This window comes from Muscardinus avellanarius (genome assembly GCF_963383645.1).
Source record: "Muscardinus avellanarius genome assembly, chromosome: 1".
Taxonomy (NCBI): Eukaryota; Metazoa; Chordata; class Mammalia; order Rodentia; family Gliridae; genus Muscardinus; species Muscardinus avellanarius.
Genome location: NC_137786.1, coordinates 10,572,208 through 10,578,207, shown reverse-complemented (window position 1 = coordinate 10,578,207; position 6,000 = coordinate 10,572,208).

Sequence of the window (6,000 nt, the reverse complement as noted above, 5' to 3'; positions counted from 1 at the left end):
GAGTGACTGGAGCATGGAAGTCACTCACTAATTATTTTTGAAATGTTGAATAAATAGCTGAATGTAACCTCAGGAGGTAGATCATTGATTTTTTTTTTCATTCTAGTGAAAAGACACTTGACCTTGCCCTTATCTATATAAAATATCTGAGTTGACTTAATAGTTATATTAGCTTTATAATATGCTAGGTCATAGCATGAAGGAAGTTTAACAACACAACTGCATATACTATTAAAAAGAAACTGAAAAGAAGTTTAATTAAATTAATTAGATCATACTCATGAAATATCTAATTTAGTGAATTAGGCAAGGTCACCCCCACAAATTAAGAGTAAATTAAGAAACAATTGTAATGTGTATAAGGACATAAGTTAGCACTGTATCTCTAAAGTAATATTGCTTTTTCATTTGTTTATGTTTGCTTTTGTTTTTGTGCTACTGGGATTAAACTCAAGGCCATTCTACCTCTGAGCTATTTTACTATTTCAAAATAGGATTTCACTTACATACTGAGAACCTCACTAAGTTACCAAGGCTTCTGTCTCAGCCTCTCAAGTGTTGGGAATATAGATGTGTGCCACCATGTCTGTACTAAAATAACATTTTTGCACAGAAAGTAAAGGGGCACAACACATTGAGAAAAGGATATGAAACTTACAAAGGCGTAAAGCATTAGAGGAAATAAATCTAAAATACAATTTATTTTTTATTTCTTTTATTTTTAATATGTGTTTATTGGTGCACTGTAGTCAAACATCACAATGGAAAACATAACTTGTGAGGGTACACAAGCACACATCATCCATTTAGTCCTTATCCCCTCCCTGTCCAATTCCCTCCCCCTCCCTCGACCATGCTTGATTTGGTAATTAACTTTGATTCATTTGTTTACGTATATCATGCTTTTTAAAGAGATTTCATCTTCCCTCATCCCATCCCCTCTGATTGGTCACCTTAATTGCTCTTCCATGGGGCCCTTTCTTCAACTAAATCTCCTCCCATTACCCATTTTTACTACTTTTTGCATATTAGGGAAAACATCTGATTTTATATTTTCTGTGATGTTTCTCTATGTATGCCACATTTCAAGTTCCCATCCCACTCCTGAAGGCCCCGGCGCTGGCCTGGTCCCCGGCAGGCTCTGATCCTGGCCTCACTGGCTCAAACACCGGCCTTGCCTCCCAGCAAGCTTCTATCCCGGCCTCACTGGCCCCATCACCGACCTAACCCCTCGGCAAGCTCCGATCCCGGCCTTGGAGGCCCCCTTACCGGCCTTGCCTCACTGCAGGCTCCGATCCCGGCCTTACTGGCCCTGGCACCAGCCTCACCCCTCAGCGGGCTCCAATCCTTGCCTTGGAGGCCCCAGAACTTGCCTTGTCACAGGGCAGGCTCTGATCTCAGTCTTGCTAGTCCTGGCATCAGCCTAACCCCTTGGCAGGAACCGATCCCGGCCTTGGAGGCCCCAGCACCAGCCTTGCCTCATGGGAGGCTCCAATCCCAGCCTCACTGGCCCTGGCACTGGCCTAACCCCATGGCAGACTCCTGGCCTTGGAGGCCCCTGCACCAGCCTTGCCTCACTGAAGGCTCTGATCCTGGCCTTGCTGGCCCAGGCACCAGCCTCACCCCTCAGCAGACTCTGATTCCGGTCTCAGAGGCCCCAGCAATGGCCTTGCCTCATGGCATACTCTGATCCCAGCCTCACTGGCCCCGGCACCAGCGTCACCGCTCATCAGGCTCTGATCCTGGCCTCAGAAGCCCCAGCATCAGCCTTGCCTCATGGCAGGCTTCAATCCAGGCCTCACTGGCCCTGGCACCAGCCTCACCCCTCCGCAGGCTCTGATCCCAGTCTCGGAGTCCCCAGCACCAGCCTTGTCTCACAACAAACTCTGATCCAGGCCTTGCTGACTCCAGCACCTTCCTTACCCCTCAGCAGGCTCCGATCCCAGCCTTGGAGGCCCCAGCACTGACCTTGTCTCATGGCCTGCACCAATCCCGGCCTCGCTGACCCTGGGATCGGCCTCACCCCTCGGCAGGCTCTTACCCAGCCTTGGAGGCCTCAGCACCTTCTTTGCCTCATGGCGGGCCCCCGTCCCGGCCAGACTGGCCCCGGCACTGCCCTCACCCCTCAGCAGGCTCAGATCCTGGCCTCGGAGGCCCCAGCACTGGCCTTTCCTCACAGCAGGCCCTAGTACATGTCCTTTGCAAAAGCTGGGACCCCAAATAACTAGTGCCAATAAATTCTGTCTTCCCTCCAGGAGCAGAGGCCCATAGCTTCTCTTTGGAAAGTAGGTTCTGCCATTCCACATGGACCCTGGCCTCCCACTCTGCGCAAAGGAGAGCAGTGGCCATGAGGGCTGATGATACCCAGAACACACAACATGTATGCCCACCCCAGCTATGCAGGGCTCCCTCTGATACCCCCATATTCTTTTGCCACTTAGCATATAACCCAGGCTTCTTGATCATGTGTGGCAGGTGCAGTCAGTCTACTTCAGGGTTATTTCCTCAAAAGCTCAAGGTGGACTGAACTGGATCTGTCTGCACCACCAGTTTCTACCTTTGAGGCAATTTATTCAGAAGATCAAGGTGGGTTGAATCTGGTCTCTGCCTCTCCAATATAATAGCCTCCACCTCTGCCGCCAGCACTAGTGCCCACGCCTCTGCACTACCCTGCTGCTGTTCTGCTCTGCTGGCACTGCCCGCTGCTGCACTGCCCACCACTCCACCTACGTTGCTCTGCAGCCCCACCTGCATCACTCTGCCGCTGTGCTAGCACCACCCACTGCTCTGGTGTTCTGCCTGTGCAGTCCTGCCGCTCCACCCTGGTTCTTTGCTGAGTTCCTTCTTTATGTGATATGATGTCCAGAATTCTTAAGCATGTGTGGCAGGGGAAGTCCCCCTTCGTGGGGTTTTTATTTCCAAAAGTTCCAAGTGAATTGAATAGAGTTTGTCCGCATCTCCTGGTCCTGGCTACTGCCGCCGCCATCTTGGCCCCTCTCTGATATATATTGTTTTTTAATAAGAGAAGACATATGTGTAATTTGAAGAGGTTGTGAGATCAAGTACTCAGCAGCAATGAATTTTATCTCCCTTCCATGATCAGAGGCCACAGCATCTGCATAGAGCAGGGTTTGCTGATCAGGGCACACTGCGGCCCCAGTGCAGCAAGGCAGAGCACAGTGACCGGATACGCTGAGGTCCCGGGACTGTGGCTCGGCTCCCAACTGGCGCTGCCAGGCTCCCTCCACCAGACCCAGCTCATTTTTCTTATAAGGTGTGTTGATAAGAGTCCCCAGCATGCATGGCTGGAGTGGTCCGTTCTCTAATCCCTTCTGAGAATTTTTTCCAAAAATTACATTTCTTGCCTGTCGGGCGCTTCCTTGTCCCCTTGCTTCTAATTACGCCATTATCCACTACCTCTTCTATATTCTAGATAGGAGGTCTCAGTTGGAAGTGTCTCCTTAAGTTGCCCAATTCCAATATTACACCAAAATCTGGTGTCCAGGGATTCTCTGAGAAACGCTTGTTCTGTTCAGCAGCCGTGGTCACCGCTGTGACCATGGCTGCCGCCATCTTCCTCCTCTCCTAAAATACAATTTAATCTAATATTTTTTATGTTGCTACAGAATATAAATCAAAATTCTTCTAGCTGAAGAATATGTAAAAGGGAAATAAAATCTCTCGACCTCACTAGAGTACTTGTCTGGCATCACACGGTTGCTGAAATTGTTGCAGAAACAAAGCATCAAGGAAGAGTCTGTCTCTAGAGGGAGAAATATAAGACCAAGCACACCAGGTACTGTGATCTTTGTTATGGTCTTGGATGGTTTACACTTGGTGACACAAATCAGATATTTCAAAGCCAAGAAAACTGATAGTTCCTGAGAAAAACTATCTCAGCCAACAAATTTATTCTTCTTTCACAAGTCAAAAACACTCTCACAAGCAGGATCTCAATCTTGTCGTGCCCTTTTGTAAATTGTCACATTTAAGAGAGGAGCTCTTGTCAGATGGAACCACCTTTACATGTGGAAGACAGCTATGGAGATACACTGCTAAGCTACTGGTGGTAAAAGGCATGAGGTACAAGATGTGAATTTAATGATAGGCCATAATTTTTGTTATAGTGCTTATTGCTTGATAATCATCATGCATTGGTGGATGATTTTAATCTTTAACTACACATGATATATTCATTTAGTAAATTAACACATAATCTGAAATGAAGTCATGATATATATCTGATTCATTTCTCTTAGTTTGCTACATGACCTTTGTTGATACATATTTTGTAGTAAGCAAACTTCAAGTCATGTAAAGTTACTTTTAAATCTATGTATCTATCTACCTGTCTGTCTATCTATCATCATCATCATCATCATCATCATCATCATCATCTACCTACCTACCTACACACCTATCAACCTTCATACCTACCTATGTTACTCATATATCAGTTCACCTTTCCACTTAAGGATTGCCTTGTACAAGTGTCAAAAGAACCTATAAGACAAGCATTTCCAAGTTGTCCCTTACCCTCTGATCCTTTCTATCTGTTATCTCTTTTCCCATTTTTTTTCAGCTGCAGGCCTAAGTTCCTTTTCTATAGATCACTGTCCATGGCAAGGAAAAGCAATTCTTTGGAGATGGTTTCTATCCACCACTGTGACCTCAGCAAAGATGCATGGAAGAACTTTATCTCTGCATCTCTCACTGGACTCTGTAATGATGGCATCCAAACATTTATGGGGTAATGACTGTTTATGGAAAGAAAGGTGAATTCTGAGGGAAAAATAATTCAGAATTCCATGCTAATGATATGATTCATGCAGAAAATATTGTAAAAAAAATACAGGAAGAAGAACTCATCTAGCATGAGGTTGAGGGACCGATATCCTGAGTCAGATCATGATATATGGGGGTTTGTAACTGTGCAGACATAAGAAATTTATTTGTTACTCTAAGATGCATCTAGATGTACTCATCTAGTTAAGGGGAATCTGAAAGAACCAAATTCATGGAGATCTTAGACTCCATGACTAAGACTAAGTAACATAAAACATAGGAACTAACTCATCCCAAAACCTGGATCATGAGAAGTGATCAAAAAATCTTAGGAATTACTATCTGTGTAGTTAGTTATACATTATAAGGTTGTGTTTTCTTTCTTTCAGCTTTGAATGTCTTCTCTAAGTAACTATTTTAAATAAATTTCTTTAAATATACCATTAGAGAGAATAAATCATAATTATCCATTGAGTTATATATTTCCTCTTGTGATTTTATCATTTATTCCCAACAACTCCTAATAAAAGTAGGATTTTATTTTCTTAATTTGACTGAAAAGGCAAATAAGTTCTGAAGGGTTAAGTGAATTATCCATTGTTGTTAATGTTACATTGAACTCTCTTAGTAATTATTTAATTATATATATATATATATATATTTCTTAATCTAAAAGCATTAACATAATGAGTAATATGTATGTTCATAAGTGTATAAGTAGCTGGGTGTGGTGGTGCACGCTTGTAATCACAGCATTCGGGAAGCTGAGACCAGAGGATCGCAGTTCACGGACAGCCTCAGCTACTTAGTGAGGCCCTCTGCAACTCAGTGAGACCCAGTTTCAAAATAAAGAATAAAAAATAGGGAAAGGGGTGTAGCTCGGAGGTCAAATGCCCCTGGGTTCCATCCCCAGACCCGCAAAAAAAAAAGTGTATAGGTGTATAATATATACACAGAAACCAATCTATAAACACACAATTATATATATATATATAATTTCTCTCTCTCTTAAGATAAAGAATGAAATAAAAGGATATCAACATGAGCAGCAAAAACTAATATCCATTATGGTTTCTAATTTTCTAATATAATTACAACACTGACTTATTTTTATGGTAACATTTTATATAATTTAACTATTTTTATCATGTATTATGATAAAGCAATTGGTATTCCCATTTGAGATTATTCTTGAGTTACAAATACAGCAATTTA